The sequence below is a fragment of the Euwallacea similis genome, chromosome 14 (genome assembly GCF_039881205.1).
Source record: "Euwallacea similis isolate ESF13 chromosome 14, ESF131.1, whole genome shotgun sequence".
Classification (NCBI taxonomy): Eukaryota; Metazoa; Arthropoda; class Insecta; order Coleoptera; family Curculionidae; genus Euwallacea; species Euwallacea similis.
In genome coordinates this window covers 799,676-820,327 of record NC_089622.1, presented here as the reverse complement: position 1 = coordinate 820,327, position 20,652 = coordinate 799,676, and the positions used below count along the sequence as shown (strand labels likewise).

The 20,652-nt window shown below is 35.2% G+C and overlaps 2 protein-coding genes across 4 annotated transcripts in view; one reads left to right on the top strand and one right to left on the bottom strand.

Moving 5' to 3' along the window:
• Hr96 (Nuclear hormone receptor HR96) overlaps positions 1–8,261 on the top strand; it is a 131,012-nt gene extending 122,751 nt beyond the window's left edge. The window contains exon 6 of the mRNA XM_066397193.1: positions 8,251–8,261. The gene's annotated coding sequence lies outside the window, so the exon portion shown is untranslated. The remainder of the gene's footprint in view (positions 1–8,250) is intronic.
• cpx (complexin) overlaps positions 1–20,652 on the bottom strand; it is a 146,729-nt gene that overhangs the window by 109,379 nt on the left and 16,698 nt on the right. Inside the window, exon 2 of one of the 3 annotated variants that reach the window (XM_066397197.1) lies at positions 12,434–12,476. The gene's annotated coding sequence lies outside the window, so the exon portion shown is untranslated. Of the gene's footprint in view, positions 1–663; positions 751–3,300; positions 3,359–12,433; positions 12,477–20,652 lie in introns of those variants that run through there. The other 2 variants (XM_066397196.1, XM_066397198.1) reach the window with 2 other exon arrangements.

Genomic DNA, 20,652 nt, shown 5'->3' with positions numbered 1-20,652 from the left:
ATTGTCACACATGTTGCGAAGTAATCCCAATTTCGACGTTTCGGCAATATTTCGCGACTTTTTATGATCCACACAAAAACCGTAACCTTGGAGGAATCGTGAAACTTTTTTACTCAATGTGAGTGCAAATATTTCACTTTTTTTTGTCGATATTTGCAGAATTTCCATTACTTTAAAAGTCGCATATTCATAATAACGTGTAATAAATTTCAGAGTTAGTGCCTTTGGAAGGTGTGGTCTTCGTTAAAATTCTTACCTCGTCCCAAAAGGATCTTAGAAATTTACAACTAAAGTGGAGAACTGAGATTCCGCATAATGACTATGGAAATAGTGGAAACACACGGAAAAAGATGCTGCAAGGGTTAATTTTCAATTATATGGAAATTGGAACGGCAGACTGTGCCTTCAGTATCCCTGCCCGATTTTTTACTCGAAAACAAATATATGCACCACCTTGAAACAGGTTAGAAACTTATACCTAAAACCACAACATTCTCCCTTAACAATTCAAACTAAAAGCGAAATTCCAAGTGCACACGCCTTTCATAGGCTTCAAGAAACCCTTTCAATAACTTTAAAGTTAGCTGCCAGCTGGTCTCCCACCAACTTTGCTGGGCTCCTTTAATATTTGGGATATATTAAGGCAAAATAATTTGTACTTACCTCCTAACTTTACGACATAGCAAAATTGAACAACTTCGGTTAAAATGACTTTTACGTATATCTAAAAGGAAGACTAATTAGACGTCTTCTTGTTAAGTTTATCACTCAGTTCGTGTCTTATGTGGAGGGTTTCTATTTTGCTTGTCAGATTATATGCGACGCACACAGCTATACAGATTAGAAAGTTCTGGAGTCTGAAGACCTCTATGAAGCATTTACCACGCTAGAATTATTACGCCCAAGTGATATGTGTGTATAAGTAGCTGCGGTTCTACGTCAGAAGCGACTTAAGTGCTTTATTACAAAAATTATAAAATTATATGAGAAGTCTGACGCACACGTATGTACATACATAAGTTATATGCAGCGTGACAGTTTCAAATTCAAATGATGTCTTAATTGATCTGAACTAACCTTAACTAAATATCACAATCAGAGAATTGTCATTTAAAATTCTTTAGAAGTGGTTGAGGGAACGGGTCAGTTAATACTTTACTGGTATTCCCTCGCCATATTACAAACATCGTTTTGAGGGATGTTTCATATCTTTTTTCGATCCTCAAATATAATCATTGTAAGTGTTCCAGTTGCCACTCTGTAGGCAAAATTATATCCTGTCCGAATGTCTAGAACTACAGGTTTAATATCCCTTCTAACACAAATTTATACCCCCGTCTGAAATAGAGCAATAATGTGGCCTAAATCTCTGGATTTGCCGGAATTATGCTTTTAGCTAATTGGCTTCCGTTCTGCTAGCCTGCAAATATACCCTTTCAATGAAAAAACAGAACCTTCAATGAAAATCTCTGCTCGTAATTCTTGTTCTTCTTCACAAAACTGTACATCCATTTCTTTTCCTTCTCCTTCTGCTAATAAAGCTCGTTAATTCCTAAAGCGTTGTTTGTGGGGCTCGTAGCTTTCAACGATATTAAATAAACTCAGTAATTACTTTGAGCAACCACTTTGCACTTGATGGCTATACTGCCTGAAAATTATGACACTATTAGTGATATTTTCAACACTCGCCGACCAAAATTTCATTGAAAGTTATCTCGGCAAGGAAATTTATGTTATCGGCTTTCTCTGTTTTATTAAAATCTCTTGTTACGAGCATTCGAAGCCAATCCTGCGAAATCTAACTCTTGGCGTACTTCTAGCATGAATACGAACTCTTTTCTAGTTTGTGTCATATTACAGGAACGCAATTTAGGTTTTTGTTGGCATCGAGCATCGAATTTTCTCTCCGGTTTCGAAGTTCGACTTCAGCTTCTCGAATGAGACTAATCCGTGCAGAAAGAAGTATGGCAAATAGTTAGAAAAATAAGATATAAGTATTACGGCTGCCGGAGTGCCGAAATATTTTCGAATGTTCAAGTAGTAGAAATTGGATGAAGAACATTTCCGATTCATCCTTATGACATCATTTCCGAATTCGACAATTCGCCCGAACTAACCTGAACAAAATAGATATATTTCTCTTTAGTAGGAGATATTTTCAGTTTCGATTTTTATGGCAACGTCGATTCGTCAGAGTACATCATTGATTTCTTCCATGATTTCAGTTAACGAGTTCAAAAACCCTCAAAAGAGATCTGAGGTGGTGATTTCTCAAAGCTGTGATTTTTTTTGGTTTCTAAAACTGGAACCTTGATATACATATGAAATGAGCATAATATAACACAATGTATCAAATACAACATACCTCCAAATTTCAGGAAAGCTCGTTACAACTAACACTAATCAAGAAAGAATGAGTACGAGAATGCAGCCCGTTTAGCTTAAATTAATTCAAGTTGGGTCAGATCTGACTATTTCACTGTCAGATTTGGTTATTCATGAAGTAAAGACCCGTAAACGATACTATGGAAGTTGCCTTTATCAACTTTGGAAAACAAAGAACAGTTCCTAATTAACTCCTCGTATTTTGGCCCTAAATTAAATACTTGCATATTACCTCATTCAAAGACCTTCTCAGTTGTCAAGGCATAATTAAAAAAGTTCGGAAACTTAAGCCACAAACTATTCTCGACGTCAGTTTGGTACAACTCGGAGTAATTTGTTTAGAAATAAAATCTTTTAACGACTAGGTCGCTTTCCTCTTGTTTTAGCTTAGATTTCCTGAGATTGTAATGGAGGTCCTCAAGATTAAGTTTCACTTACTAGACCTAATTTGAAAACTTTTTCAAAAATTCCCTTTAAGTTTGAGTAATAAAAGTTAACATTCGGTCGTAAAAATGGGCATCTCGTCCTCGGTTATTTTACATGATGGCATCCCTTCTTTCGGGCAAGTTCCCCGAATGTCGATACCAAAAACATTATGGATTCAGGAAAATATTTGTCGCTTGTCGGGTGACATCGTCAGCGCAACATCTGCGTCGCCCTAAGCGACACGAAGAATAAGATATATCGATATTCCATTCAGAAAACAAAATTCGTCCAAACGGAAAAAGGATATTTACACACCATTAATTTGCGGATATTTGCTTCTTTGAAAACAAAATTTTGTGAAACACACATTTCATTTCGTATTATGGTCTTGTGAAGGGCGAAAACTTCTTGATTAAGAAATTCGTATGCAACGGCGAGTGAGTGTTGAAGAATGGCTCGTTCTGCAGGTTTAATTAAAAATTTACTTACTTGTTGATGGCTTCCGAAGTCAGTAACTTGGTGTTCCAGGAATAAATAAGTACACCACTATTAGGCTTTCATACAAATAAATGTGAATTAAGCAAGAATAATTTTAAACCGAGCCACAATGAGAAGTGTCAGTCATCGCGAGCCTGAATGTTATGCATTGGTCCCATATCAAAGTTGAAAAATCTATTATGCTATAGAATACGGTGATATAAAATGCATTTTATATAAAGGACTGTTGCCTAATATCACCATTCTGAACTCATAGATTCGCATCATATGTGTGTACAATACCGATAATAAGATGCAATAGAAGGTAGAGATATATGAATAGGTATAGAGTCAGAAATTATTATAAAGAAATTACACATATCGATTTCAATCATGAGCTATTTAAAAATATATGTCTGTACCATCGGGTTTGATACTACTGTAGATATAGGATGATGTTCATATCTTATAATGAAATCACAGGTCAGAAAAAGGATTATAAATGCGCTTTTATTAATACAAAGTGAACAAAGCGAAGGACAAAGTAACTTCTGAATTTGTGAGCGCAGACGCGACTCCTGAGTTGCCAACGACCAATCGAACCCAGAAGAAAAGAGGACTTGTACATGCTTTGCAAATCCTTATATACTAAAATCCGCGGTGATAAACCATGGGCGTACCCTGGCTAGGGTACCATCTGCACCATACCATCATCATACATACCAATCTGCACCGCCGCATTAAATCGTGGCGTCTTAGCTGGAAATCGGAACTGCAACTATAGGGCCAACGGAATCTATCAAGGGCAATTCAAATGCCGACAAAGTATCTTAGGGGTATATCAATCTTAAAAATAATACCTACTATCTAACATGTATCAAGCTTGAAAGTAACACCTATCTACAAGAATGCCCCAACAGTCAACTGCGATCCTACATGTATTATTGAACTGTTGTGTTATAGAATCTGCAGCATTTTTCCAGAATCGAAGAAAGTGATGTCAAGCGAAAACGATAACGAAATTTTAGTGATACGTTAATGAGACTCAGTACAGGATTACTTAGAGAGCGATGACAACGGCTGGAAATGCAATCTATTGGATGAATTTCGGGATATGTATTAAATGATAGTTTTGATTATTAAATCTGATTTTCATTAGGAGCTCGGAAATAAATATAAAATTTTGAGAACCTTACTGAGAGGTGAATTTTCCCGTACCTTTATGGAAAAGGTTCATTTTCGATACCGTTAACTAACCACAAAATCCCAGTTATAAGAAGGCAATGTCGAATCTGAGCTACTTGAAGTATGTTTGAAAAACACTAAAAAAATATGCTTTTGCAATTTCATTATTTGAAGTTTAAGGACGCTAAACAGCAATTCGAAAGTCCGCAGTAAGATGTTGTTCAAAATGCCACTTCAAGTACATTTCTATACCTTTCACTTTTTATAAAGAACATTCAGAAAAAAATCCGCTTTAATTAAAATCCATGAACAAAATAGAAAAACTTAAATAAGTTCCCTTCCCTCCTAATTTCAACTTACAATAGGTTTTCAGTATTTTGCGGCCAGCATAAGCAATTTTCAGGATAAACAAAGGAATTTCCCGTTAGGAAATTACTTTCATTCTTTCGTTTGTATTTCGCTATGACTTTAGAAATTATGGAGGCAAACTTATTTTTAAAGCAAAGATGAAAGAAGGATGTTGAACAATTTTCCGCCTAGTGATGCAATACCCCGGAGTACAACAATTCCAGGCGTATAATTTTATGCAGCGACGGATTATTTCCGGAAATTTCCAAATTAAGGCGGAACTATAAGAGGAAAAAGTTCATAACTTTCATTCAAACTCGAGTTTAAAAAGTTGGCTCTATTAGCCACGAAATATTGGCGGCTTGGGCTTGGTTTCGGAGTACCACCAGACTTTAAATAGAGATTTAGCGCACATGAAAAAATCACTTTAAATGCGATTTGAGCATAAAACATCGTCACGATTTAAACGTATGCAAGTATCTCGGTTACAACCTCAAAAGTATTTGAAGCACTCTTAGAGAGAGGCGAACAAGGAGCTTTGGATTGGTCTCGAGAGATTATAGGGGGAACCGAAAACTGAGAAATTTATTCTCTCAGAAACCAGAACCAGGACTTTTAAATTAAGGAAGAACGAAAATCGTCAGCGAAATTAAAAGCCAGGCTTCGGCCTGACAGATTAAAATGCCGCTGCTGTTAGATAGAGTAAAATCAAGAACGGCACAACTCCGTTATCTAAATGAAACAATGAGTTCAGGTTGTGACATTCCCTTGAAAAGAACTTGTTACAGCTGGAATTTAAGACAAAATTTTCAAATAAATGAATTACCGTGTTTACAGTTCTTATACACCGCTAATTAAGCTCGATTCAAACTTCCACTAGTGCTGCCGCAATTAAAGAGACAAGTGCTTCGAACTTCGAATTTCGTGTCTTGCTTTGAAATGTTTTACTGCTGTACTAGCTGTACTATTAAAGACTCCTACACGCTTTATAAATTCGAGTGATTCTTTTAATTTGAAGTAATTATATTTGTTCCTCGTACAGCTGGTATCGTTTAATTAAACATGACCGGCCTCTCTCAAAGGTTTTGTACAATAAGCTGATCCCCACTCAGATGGGCGTCGGACATGCACTCAAAATGGCCGAATGGGATTCGCATCAGCAACATGGTCAGCGAGGTGTTAAGCACATCCAGCAGTCGAGAAGTTCAAGCTGGAATTAACTGGACGTTTCAGTGGATTTGTTTGTGCGAAGCAGACTTTTTTGCTGACTTTAAAGTCAAGATCGAAGTGCTCTTTTTCGAAGCGTCGGCAGACTGTTAAAGCAGGATATATTAAGGTCTTTTGATAGACAGTGAGAAATGTTCTTATAACACCCAGTTCACATAAAGTACTAATTTTAGAGGCAAACTAATGTCAAAAGTTGCTGGCTTTGCAGAAACTGCCTCAAGCACAAAGGCGCCTCACCTTGGTCTCGAGTATGTCATTGGTTTCTTGGTGACATCCGTAAATAAGAGTTCTATTCCATACTTCTACCATTTATTGTTTGCGAAATTTAGCTGGTCCACATCCTGAATGAGTTACCCTCTTGTGAGACTGTATTACATTTCCTAATAAATAACCATTAATTTCAAAGGTAGTTCTAAAACTCTCACATTTAAAGTCCCTCAAGCGAAAGGATCCTCCCTAATGGAATGTCAACATTGGCAAAACTTGGCGTTAAAATGTTTTATAATCATTAAAGAGCGTAACTTTGTTACCGCCTCAAATTTATTCCTCCCACCATGGGAAAGAAGTTGTTCAGGGAGAATATTATAATAAACAACGCACCTGGTTATGTAATATAATAATATCAACAAGCCAACTTTAAGGACTTTCGCCTTTCTTCGTTGCGTTTATTTCAAAAATTAAATTTCTTAAAGACTGTGACCACTCGAGACTTCGTTTCTCATTAGGAATCCCTTCAAGGGACCTGAATTTATCTTCAATAGATCTTAGAAAAGCCATTTCCCAAGTGCACTAAAACGTCAGCAATTCTCAATTAGATTAAGAAGGCGCCAAGGTAGACGAACAGGGGCTTAAAATATCGTCGTTTAGTTACCATAATTTCCCCCCAAAGTCTTTTACATTATTGTCAAAGAAGCTTGCCAGTCTGAGACATAAGATAGAGATTTTTAGATTCTGATATAATGATCTAACAAATTGAGACCCCTTACTTATACAGATTAGCTTCCATTTAATAAGCGAATATTCTTTAAAAATATTACAATTTTTCCTATAACTCTGACAGTTTTGGAGATGTTTAATTCAAATTTTGACATGAAACGGATCGCACTGTAGGACACACACACGCTAGATAAGTCAAGTGGTTATTAAATTCTACAGAATTATACTACATAACTTTTTTTGTAGTTCTCCACTAACCGTTTCTTTTTTCTAGAGTTTTTTACAAAAATGTGAGACTGAACACACCGTTGTTGTTGTAATTTTCCAGCATTCAGCAGTACTAAGACCTAACATGTGGAAATAAAATATTAGATTAGTGGACAATTTTCAGACATTGTGTGATATTTTTGTGAATAACTCTAAAACGGTGTGAGCGACACAGCAAAATGACGAGGACAATAAAGATTCTAAATTGAACAGTGAAAATGTATTTACGTTTTTCTCTGTGCGTATCGAAAATTGTCAACTTTCGCATAAGACAAACTTAACCGAATATTTTTGAAAAAGGACATATGGATGCAGTTTGGCCCTTTGGATGAGTCCACCCTGTATACCCTGAATGGAGGTAAATTTAATATCCTACTATGTTCCCCTCCAGAGGCGTTTCCTTTTGGTGCCACAATGTAGAGACAATAACAAAATATATTGCTCAAGATGAAAAACCTTTTCCTTCGCATAAAATTTCATTACAAGGTCCCTTTGTCACTGTCTCAAAGAAATGGCTTTTTCGCCTGCTAAGATCCCGAAAAGAGCTTTCTTTCTTCATTAGGCTTCTAGAGTTTCCAAGTATAGCTGCACTTATATTAGGAGTCGGTTATTAAATTTCTTTTTGGAAGGATTATTATATTCTAGGGACTTCTCAAAGAAACTGCCTCAGGCGAGACATGCGTGAGAGTCAGAAAACCAATTCATTCCTCAACATCCTGGTCCTTAAGATTTACTTTTCTTTTGGCAGTTGCCTATTAAGTCAGTTTATCGATTGGGACAGATGGAAAGACAAAGCCTAAAGTCTGTGCATAAAATATTCATGTTGTTATCTGAAACGACAAGATTTTGTTATCGATCCCTAATGGAAATCACTGAGGATAACAGAATGGTTAAGCGAGATGCACCGTCGAGAACTACGAGATTCAGCGTTTTATTGTTCTTATGAATAATTGATTGCGGGTTTAAAATTCTCTGCGAACAAAATTGTCCAGAAGACGTATTATTTGACATGACATGTGAACGGACAAAAACAATAACTAAGTTACTAAAAGCAATATAGTTGAAACTATAAAGATAAGAACGTTAAAGTACACTTAAGCGTTTACTAGAGCTTCCATGTTGAAGACATTAACCATAAAAATGCTATAAAATTCATCTGATCATAAGCGCAGCTTAGTCCAACAAGCTCAAAAACTTTATAGGCATTTGAAAAATATTGACTTTAGTGCGGAAGAGATCTCACATAAAATGTTGTATAATGGAATACATAATAGTCTTTGCAGTTATTATAAGTAAGGATGTACTCGAAAAATATGGTCAAAGTAACACAAATTGAGCTCATATGAGAATGCAACGATTTAATTCAATTTACCTCCCTTGGTTATGGCTTGGTGGTGTCCATATTTTTTATCCATAGTCAGTGTTTCGAAATTTATATATAAACCGGTATTTGACAATTCGTTATTTCCGTCAAAGTATCATAGTTATTATGGAGCTCACACTTACGACATTTGATAAACTCCATTTCATGTATCCATTTTCCAAATTTGTTGGTCGATATTTCGCACATACGTAGCGCACATTTTCATCCCAATAGCGTACTACATTGCTTAGTTTATAATCTATTACAATTCATCTTTAGTCCCAACTCTACAGAGTATTTTCGCGGGAAGGGAATTTTTAAGAGTTAACGTATTTGTTTATTTTCTTAATTAAGATTTTTTACGCAAGACCACTCACTCAACATTAAAACACGTAAAAGGCAAAATTCCGAGGACTTAATTCTTATTTGCTTTCCGGGCGAAGCTCCGGACTCCCCTGAAAGTGTACATATTTACGTTTCCTCTGAATAGCGGCACAAATGCTAACTTTTACTTTGGCGCCGATCATTCGGGCATGAAAAGACGCCATGTAATCATACGTCAACATTGACAAATTCTCCTCTAAAAACCTGAAGAAATATCAAATAAAGTCGAATTACACGAAATGTTTGTACTTTATTTCATCATTCAAAGAATAATACGTTTTGGACTTACTGAAGAACCTAGATTATGAGCATGTATAAGGAAGTTGCTCCATGGGTTCTCAAGATGTGAAAGTTCGAAAAATTGCAAAAGGTAGGTGTTCTTCCCCTATTGGGAAATGGAAAAAGTTCGACGCGTGTGTTGTATGTCGTGCATCGCGTGCGTCGAAGCTCCTCCTTCAAAGCGCATGCATGAACACGCATGCACACTGTATAAATACAACGAACGATCCCGTTACCGCATCAGTCATCGACGAGAGGCAAGGCAGATTACTTCGCCCACTGGCTCATCGGGCCTGATAATGTCTATGGAAAATGTGGATGCATCTGTAGGAAGTTTCGTTAAATTATGGCTTCAAAACACAGATAACTTGTTAGAGTAGAATTTGACCGGTCGCGGAGAAAATGTTTGTGTTGTGGTCTTTTGAATTTTAAACATCAATTAGTACACTTCCATTGTATTAAACAAGCGGAAGAGTCATTACCACCCTAAGTCATGGCAATTAATTTATTCGTGTCCTATCTGGCATGTTCAGACCGTCCCAAAAACAGATCAAACAGCCCTTTTAACTGAAAAAGGTTTAAACCCAACAGCGAATGAGAAACCACTCAAACTGAAGGCCCATTCATCTTAATTTTGGTCTGCTAAAATTAACCCTAACGAAATTGGCAAAAATTGCAATTTGCTTCCGTACATAAAATGATAGCGACAATTATTTTCCAATCCATTTCAAATGTTGCATTAAAACTATGCACAATTCCCGATTCTGTTTGTAATATCATGAACGTTGATCAATTCACTGAATACCAGCAGGAAACAAGGAATACGTTTGTAACCTCCAACTATTCACATTGGAAAGCTAATCAACACTGATACATGGTTTCAAACTCCCTTCCTCTATCTCTCTATATCCCAAACGCAATTTCCGAGCTAGTCTTTGATGTAATGAAATATTTAGTTGTTTACGTACGCTTTAATTAAAATGTATTACTACGGAAATATTTATTTTTGAGCCATGTAAAGGGAATTCGGGAGAATCGCAAATAATAAACGTATTTCGAACTTTCTTAGGCATTTGCTAAACAAGAATACGGTTATTTGAGTCGAATAGCCGGAGCTAAAATAAAAGCTTGCAATAAAGTGGCGAGCTTCCCAAACTTTTATAGTTGCCAGCTTTTTCATTCGAATAAGGTTTATTACAAACTGTCTGTAAACAACGATTAAAAGTTTACTGTTTAGAAGCGGAGTGTTAGTAAGGTATTGCAAAGGCAAAACAATTATTAAAATATCTCTTGAGCGAATTGTTTTCTCTTTGCGATTGAGCTGAAAATCATAAAAATTCTGATGCCATTTGGTTTTTATTCTTCCTTAGCCCCTGGCAGATTGAGGACGAGAATGGAAATTGAATAGTCGTTTTCAGCTTCCGGTTTTTATGTATTTGCTCTTCGAACTCCCATTCTTTATAATTCAATAGCACAGGGTTATCCGTCCCAGGATATTGAAAATCCAAGTACGAAAACAATGCCTTTAAGTGCTCGACATTTCTCAGCCTTTGTCTGAGGCCGTTTTCCATTTCCTTTAATTATAATTTAACTAAAAGAACGAAAGACTCTTTCAGGGCTTGTTTTGCTCACAGATTACGCGGATCTTCTTTGGCACCAATTTTTACCCGTCATTTCAGCGAATACTTTCGGCTAATGCTAATAGAGAAACAAATTAAAGTTCGGAGGCCTAAAGTCGGGCAAATTCCTTTGAACCACGTTCCGTCAATATTGACTATCGATTAGAATGGGCTTTTCCAGTTTCAAGTTTTAAATTCAATCTAGGACGAGGGTAAATATGTACATTTTTAGCTAAGAACCCTTTTCGGACAGACGCCTTCTAAGCAAACAAGAGAAGTTCCGCTTCCTCAATCTTTTGCCCTCAGGCGGGCTGGTCAGTGGTTTTGTTTTCTTGTGTATAGTTCGTTTTCAATGTTTTTACGAGAGCTTCAACATGTTTTCAAACAGTCCCAAACAATTACTACGAAAGGAAGATGCCAATGAGCTGACAGGCGAACGTATAGAGAGGATGTTGACGAAAGGAAATGTAAGCCTGTATCACATAATAAACCAGCTATGAAGTCCAGGAAGATTATTCTTGGAGCAACACCTTAGTTAAGGGATTCTGAGGTCTATCCATTAGCATGTTACAAAAATTCTACGGCAAGTCAGTTGATATTTCCTGAAATTCCGCAAGAATTAATTCTGAAAACTATATGACTTGTGCGTAAACTTCTGCGAACCCTATAGGGCTTAGCGGGCATGAGCAATGAAAACATCAAAATCCCAAATTAATACAAAGGTAAAAGTTAACAATCCCTGGGGCGCAACCCATTTCTTGTTTGACTTTCTCCCGGTATCCTCTTTTGGCCCAACTTATTGTCTGACAGATAACACACATACACACCCTCCTATCTTATCTCAGCCCTTAAGGTCATGTTGATTAAAGTCTAAACCTTAGTGGCTGCTGATGAGCTTTGACGAGGCTTAAATACAAGTTCATTAGGGCCTACCGTGGGGCGCTTTATTCCAAAGACAAACACAAATGGCGAATTTCGATGGGGAGAAAACCTATATTCGAACCTAAGCACAGATAATAAACCTTGTCCTATTGTCGAATAGAAAAGCCAAGCCAATTAGTTGGCTGCCTTTTTTTGGTGAAGAGGTTTATTAAGACACACTTTGCGAAACTGTTCAATTTAATTGGCAAGAATTGAGACTGCGATAAAGAGAGAAGGATTTTCTATAGATTTGCGTTGCCATTTTTTAAATCTGCAACTAAGCCAATTAATTATAAGGGAGAGCCTCTATAAAGGAGATGATTAAATGATCCAGAAATTTAGATATTTATACATTCTGCAAAAATCCTTTGAAATTTTCGTCGGGTGACTAAGTTATTATAAAAGCTGATCAAACAAACTCAAATGCCCAACTGACTTGGTTACCTTTAAAGTTTCTAAATATAGCCCTGCTATTTCGATGTACTCCACTTGAAATGGAGTGAAAGTAAAATGAGCTTTCGCAAATTTAAACTGGCGAAACATTTAGTACTGTTCTTTGGGGCAAAATTGAGTTCCCTATGTGAGGGCGGTTTGATAATTGAAGTGTTTTACTTACCGGATAGTCGGTTGAGGGTTTTAGCAATGCCAGGCAGTTTCACCTACAAAAAAAAAATGTTAGACAAACAAAAAAACGTGACTTTTTGCTCCTCGAAAGTTATTTTCGTCTAACAAAAACCCGGTTTTCGAGCAAAATGAGAAATACCAGACCCACTTCTGACCCCTAAATAAATAATATTCAATTTTGACATGGGGTGTGCGACACTTTCAGAGCTTTAACACGGATTCTTAATTTTTTATCAGGTACGGCATCGGGTGAAACATTTATGTGAGATTCTTGTCAGGTTTTATTTCGAAAATGTGCCCACTGAGGGGGCATCTAAGGAATAAAACACTTTGTAGGGAAAAAAGGTGATTTTTTTAAATGAGTTACAACGGAAACAGATAAAGTAAAACTGCATTGTAATTTCAAGGCTTTGCCTCCGCATGTGAATGAAATGAGGGCGTTTAATTTCCACCCTTCTGTTCCTGTAATTTCAATCCTTTTGTTCTGTTGAATTTTTTTCCAAGGGCGTACGTTTCGAAAAGGAGGCACTTTCAGTTCTTTTAAGTACTCACTTTCCATTAATGGGGGACTGTTAATTAATATATGTGCCCAACTTTACTAACTCAATAAACGTTTTTTATATTAACTGAAATGGTCTTTAAAAGAAGTGAGACTCGCTTTGAAACGACACTTGAGACAAGCTGCTGCCCAGGTGCATTTTCCAAGTTTGATTAATTCGGAAAGTTACCAGTTCCATGAATAAATGCCAGCCTTGGGATTTAAACAAATGGCTGACAAATTTCCCAGGCATAAATTAAGTGGAATAATTTTTTTGAGCGGGGCGAATTTGCAATTTTAACAACGGAACAAGGAGTGATTACATTGATCGCTTTCTAGGTTGAAAATTTTTGATTAATATGCGAGGATTTACCGATCAGTCGTAAAGAAAAAATATTGTTTATCTTCAACAGCATAGTTTATTAATATTCTGGAAGTGTCGCATTATTGTTCCCTTCTTCCAGTCCCGATTTCACTGCTCGAATTTTTTGACCTACATGTATATGACGCAATATGTATGTAAGATATACTGATAACTCAAATTGGATAATTACTGTAAAACATAATCAGAAATATTTTTAGCTATGTATGGAAAAGTATAATTCCTATTTATTTAAATGCAGCAAATCCGAACCATTTTATTTATTTGTAATTATATACCTAATACTGCCATATTTATTTACTTAAATTAATAATGAAATAGATAATTGGCTGCTGGGAAATTCTGATGTTTTTTAAAGGTACTTGATTGGATATATTTTAGTTAAAATGGAATAAATGTTTGTATTTAAAAATATGCTAGAATTTATAAATATTATTTATGAAAATTAAATGGTTCTCAACAAGAGCAGTGCGAGGACAAGTGCTGAAACAAGAAATCCGCAGAAACCATTAAAAAAAGAAAGAGGCTTGACAATGTCAAAATCATTAGGGAAGCTGAATCCAACAACGTTGAAAAAAGAAAAGAAAAAGTACAAGAGATGAGATAAAGAAGAAAAAGAAGGCCAACAGGCTCTGAAACAACAAAAAGTAAAGGGTATCGACAGGAGCCTAGATGAAAAAGAAAGAATAATCCGAGAAATATTGAAATCAAGAAACAATAAAACGACCAAACGAATGCCGGGATCAAGAAGGAAAAGAAATGTAATGAGATATGTAATTTGGACTATATTCCCTCAGCTATCTTATAACAGCTTAAACAAACTTAAAAACTGAATAAGGCTATATGGAAGCCGATAAGAATCAGGAAAAAGGCAATAATAAAAATAACTACTACGACTTCCTGAACATTGGCCAATACAAACCTATACGATACTATATATACACTATACAAATACTAATAAAAAGAACATAATAAGAAAAAGAAGAAGACAGGCTTCTAGTTATTACTATAAATACAACTAAAACTATTTGAAATCTTCAGTTTATCTCTGACCTACCTAAAAACTAATCCTAACAGACACACTTATTGCCAATAGGAAATGAATGAGAACAATCTAAAATACGAGATCTCAAAAGCACATTTTCTTTTGTATTTTGGGAAAATAAAGCCTTGTCATGTTATGTCAAAAACTTTGTTAAACCCTCATTTACTTTCATGCGGATAACATTAGCTTACAAATTTGGTTTTAGCAGCCATGGCAAAACCTGTATACGCAAGTACGAAACTCTTTGGACAATCCAAACATCTAACGAACGAAACTTTGAAGACAACAATGAAATTTTGGGATGTATAAATTTTAGAGCGATAATGCTTCCAGGTAGTAGTTAATTTCATTATGATTTTGAAGATGAACAAACCTTTAATTAGGAGTGTGTTTAATTTTCTGAAAGTTGACTAAAATATAAGCGTTGATTAACGTAAGCACAAATGATAAGCCCAGAGATTTTAGAGGCGAGATGAAAAATCTTATGGACGATGCTCTGGCGATACAGCGTCTCAGAAGTCTTCATTTATCCGTCTGGAATCTGGAAATGGGACTCTCTCAACTTTCGTTTTAAATTTCCAACGAATTAATTGAATACGTGACAGTTTTGGATGCTTTGAGAGTAGTTTTCCATTACTTCTTTAGCTTAGGATTGCAGACACCACGAGAAAATTTTTCTTGAAGTTGCATTCTATGGAAAAGTTTTTTAATAGTGGTTTCTTTTGGAGGTCCAGTTTGTGTAACCCATTAGTAAGTTGGCCCTTATAAAATTCGGGTCCGGAATCTCATACTTCCAGTCATGGATATGATACTTAGGCATAGAAACGATGAAAAATTCTTGTCGATCTGAGGAAATGAGAACGTCTTAGTAATCCGAAAATCCCTTGCGGGTCCTGGAGATACTAGGGATCCATAAAATGGCCAGACATAAAAAATATTTCCGCAAACGAGGAAAAGCCTGAAGTCAGGAATAATTTTCTCGAGCTTAAAATAGGAAATTAAATCTAACGCCATAATTTAGCCGAAAACAGATTATCCGCTTATTCACTAATGTTTTCGCGGCTCGAGGAAAATTTATTTTAGCTGGATATGAAATTGGTTTTTATCACATAGCATCCGGCGATTAAGTCCTTCGGAACAAATTGGATAAATACCCCTCGTATGTGAATGAAAAATTGCCTGTTTAATTTATTTTCCTTGAGAGTGACAGCTTGTAATTTTCCCTTCATTTTGTTACTGTAACGCATACACAAATCTATTACAAATGTTTTAAACCTCATGGGAAGCTCAAAATTATGAGTTTATTGACAAGCTCATAAAGCATAAAACATGGAAGTGAGGGAGAAAGTTTAGTCGAGAACCAATTAATTTTCCTTTCGCTTTTTCTGCATAAATATACTCACCAAAATAATATTGATAATTACAAAATTACAGGGACCAAACCCTTATAGTATTGTTCGTTTATATTGATGCAATAAACTCATGGCATTTATTCAACATTCCGAGTAGTTCTGTGAAAAAAAGCTCTGTTTGAGAAATGTGAAGCAGTCTGGAATCGATTTCGTTGGCACAAAACCAAGTTGAAGTTCATTACTCTATTTTACACTAACGTTTCTCATAATTTGGGCTATCAAAATCCTTCCTATTTTTTCAAAATTGAAATAAAATGCACTACAATTTCAAACTTGCATCCCAGCACCATTAATTTAATTCTAAAAAAACGTGGAATATTGAAATAATCCCCATCATTCGAGCAATAAAAAATAGTTCGACTGCGTTTGATTGAATCATTCCTTGTTAATTGCTCAATTTGCAGGGCAAAATTGGGCATTCCCGATAGAAATTTTAACAACAATTCGACTACTTTCATCTGAAATTCAAATGACAAATTAATAATAACTCCAATCAATATGAAATTAATATGATTTACTCATAACATTCATGACAATTAGGATTCAATTTGGCCCTGTGCTAGACAGTATACTGAATCTCTTTCATGCGAATTGCCATGGGCCGTTTAACAATCCAATCTGGTGCTTTAATGCATTTGCTATATAGGGCTCTTGGATTTTGATGTATTGATCATGGTGATTCAATTTCAGCATTAACTGAGCCGGTGATATTGCAAAATTGGCGGTTTACTTAACTCATTTCTCAATTGTCCAGTTTGAACAAATCTGTGTTATGGACGGAATTCGTTTTACACCCCGTGTGGAACTTTTGGATTTAAAAAATAGTAAATCCTAAAGCTTAAGTGAATTAATCTTTTCTTTGTTTTTTGGTCAATGAGTAGTTGCTATTCATGTCACGGCGCATTGTATTAAATTCCAACGCCGAGGGCATTAAAACATTTTTGATTAAATTTTAATTTGGGCCACGTTTATATAACTGTGTACAAAGCTGGTACACGTTGAAATTTCTATTAAATTTCAATTCCCAAATATGGTTTTTGTAAATTAAGATAGAAATAAACGATGAACTGTGAAATATTTATCAAGCAGGAAATTCGTTTCATGGAGCAAATTTATTCATATTTTTAATGCCACGATTTGAAAATACCAGTTTCGAAAGGCAGGTGTGTTTACCTTTGTCAGTTTCTGTTTGACCCGAATAAATATTTGATATAAGCACACTTCCATAAACATTTTAAAAGTGGAGAGTTTGTGTTACGAGTAGGTAGCAAGCCTCCGTGGTGTTATTTACATGATTCAATTCATTTTCATGTAGCTATTATGAATCCGAGTACTTAATATATCACGTTTCTGACTTTGGCTTTTAAAACAGTCAAATTCGTCTTTTAATTACCGATTTGAGGCTTTAAAATCTGATTAACTCATTTTCACCAAACAAGATTCACTATATTGTTTTGGTTTGGATTTTCTTTCATAAATAAAGTATAATTTATGCGTCCTTGTAATGTAAAATATCTACCTAGTTCTAGAAATTTGGTTTCATCAAAATGATCGTCCTGCCCGCAACACAAAAAATGTACTGCAATTTTTGGTTTATGGGGCCAATAATAGTCCCATCAATTGGCTCGCTCGGTCACCAAATCCGACATCGATGGATTCTTTTATCATCAATGTCATAGATAAATTTCAATATAAAGCTACCTTTTCTTAAAACTCAGATACATATAAGGCAAACAAAGCCTTATATCCCCGTCCGATTCAACCGTTCTACCCTATGGCTTTACCTTTTTCCACCGATATAATCAAACTCATTTATTATAAAATACACATCCCACAAACAATTCATTGCTTCAATACAAAAAACCGCACAAAAAAAAAAAATAAATCTTCAACATAATGAAGATAAAGCTGTTTATGATCCTGTTTCTGAACTTTGGATAAAAAAAACACAATTTTTTACCCGTTTCCAATAAGCCTTGGCGTTAATTAATTTCCTTGTTTTGAACGGTTTAAAAATATTTACGATGTTTGTTTAAAAGAGGGTTAAAACCTGAGCTTACAAACACTAATTAAATATTAGGTATCTGAGTTTCATTGGACTTCAGAAAAGCTCCGAGAAAACGACTAAATGTTTAAAATACACCAGTGCAATTGAAAACAAGCAGAAAGTTCGGAGTTTCAACCTCAAATTGTGTTTAACTTATAATTACACATAGATTATGACGGATATGTGGCAATTTATGTTATGTGATTTCGCATGCAAATAACTTATTTTCTTTTCACGGAAAATAGAATGTTGATTTTTCCGCTATGGACTCAATGGCCTAAATAGGGTGACATATTGGCCAATGTAATTTGCCTCTTAGAGGAATGCTTTTAGGGCCAGCTATTTAATTAGAGTCACTTTGCCGTTGAAAGCAGCGTTTTAGTGGCACTTTTATCTTTCTGTATTTTTTCGGCTAATGGGTAATTTGATCAGCGAGTTTTTAACTTCCTTCACTTAGCCCATTCACGTACCCTTCCGAGGAAATTAGATAGAAGATTGCAGGTGACGTAAAAAGTGCCCCGGAATACGAAATATTATTTCCTATTTTCTATCTATTAGTAATATCTTTCAAATTTACTGCAAACATTGGTTAAAGCTGCTCTTGCAAAATTTATGTGAAGCCAATATAATGGCCATACCAATTTGAATTGTGGAGATTGAGCTCACTCGCAAATCAATTGAAGTACTGATTCGAAAGAGAGAAAAGAAAATTAAATTTTCCTATTGTCCGCTCGTCGATTTACGAGTCTTTCTGCACTGTGGAAAACGGAGAACCAGTTTGTGGCCACATTGATTATTTACTGTTCCAATATAGTACGAAATATATTCGAGAAATGGGTTACGTTATAGAATTTTTTAATATATTTATATTGCAATCAATGTTAGAATATGAAATTCTCATAACAAATTTTAGAAGCAAAACTGCGGATGTCGAACAAATTGTCTATTTACTCATACTGCGGTTGGCCAAAGATGAAATTCCTTTCTGAAATAATATGCAAATGGTGGTGTATACCTGAAATAGCAATGACATAACACGGATCTGAATGCGTTTCCGTTTTAGTTGTTGAAATGCATGGTCGGCCGCAATCTAAATTAAAATCTTTTTCCATAGATGGAAGGTTTGCAAAGTGTAATGGAAGATTTTGAATGCAGGTGTGTTTAAATGTTTCACACAGAAAGATAGAAATGCCAGAGAAAATCTGTAAGGTGCTGTAACAGTCCGATGTGTAACATTAGGTTAGCACTTTAATCAGTTATCCTATCCAGGATTGATGTAGGATCCAAATCTGTCTATTTAAGTGACGCACAAAATGTGTGTACAATGGATCGGAAATGTATGGAAACGCAAATATTGAAACAATCAGGCATTTTGGGATTGACGAAAATTTTAGAATCGACACTGATATCGATGATTGCTCTATTGCTATTCGCCGGTTTACGAGAAATCACTTTTTTTTTTATATGGAATGCCAATTTGTTTTCTCATATTTTTGAAAAACTGGCATTGTTTGCTATAAAATGACAGAGATGGGCTTAAAATGCAATGAAAAATGGGGCCCCTATTGTCTTCCATATTTGGCAAATTTTCATAAAAAATAATTAATTTCATATTAATCAAAATCATTGATTAAAATAATAAAAAAATTTAAATCTAATCATGTTTATAATCATAATTTTAAACTTTTAGTTTGGTGCAGATATATTAATGATTGCAATTTTTTTTAAACATACGAACATGATAATAACCATGGGTGCGATTTTCTCAGACATTTAAATTCGGGAGAAAGATAAAATGGAACCATCGTCGAAAAAGTACTGATATTTCATGTTCCTTAGTATTGGTAATTTTTTAAGACGGATTTGTCACGAAACGTTAACAAGGGTTTTAGTTCAAGTCCTTAGTAGAGAGTGAGTGTTATTCCCGCTGAATTTTAAATAAGAATACCTTGCAATTCCGCCGTGACAACAACCTCTATTCATATATGATCCGTTACTTCCAAATAAAAAAAAGTGAAAAACTTCCATAATAGAAGACAAATTGATAGATTAAATTAATTCCGAATTCTATTCATATTTACCGTCCACGCACTATGCAAATCACTCAAAACTATATTTAGATGCAAATAATACCCCTATACAATGAATGAAAATATTGTTCTGTAATACGATAAATAAACGTGAAATAACGTTAATGGGACTCGTAAGCCGATGAGTTTTCACGTTATGTAATAAATGTAATGACTTTCTTTTAACCTTATAGCTAAATAGGTCTGCAGTATGTAATTTGTACTGCTAGTAATTTCAATTATAAGCAGAAATTGAAATATAATGCGCCTAATAATTCAGGCTGCTTGCACATACGGCAATTTATATTGTTGGAATGGCCTCAGTTTACTTATTGCTACCATTAGGTTCAAGTTTGAAGTTTGTGCTACATCAGCACTGAATGGGCTTTATGCCATGTTCACATTTGCGGAGTTATCGAACTCATGTTTGAAATTAGATTGCTTATGTACCTATTAAATTAATAGAAAGCTTTGTGCTTCGGCGTGTATTACTGGAGATTAGAGAGAAGCAGTATGTAAAATCCTCATGTGGCTTATTAAAAAATAGCGTCATAATATATGCTGAGTGCACCACGTACGCATTTGTGGAATGAATCTAAACATGAAAAGACAACATCAACAGTAATATGAACCAAAAACCGCAATGTGCTGCAAATAAATTGTGATGGAAATTTTTTGAATGGAGGAGAGTGCAAAGAGACCGCAGCGCTTGAAAACG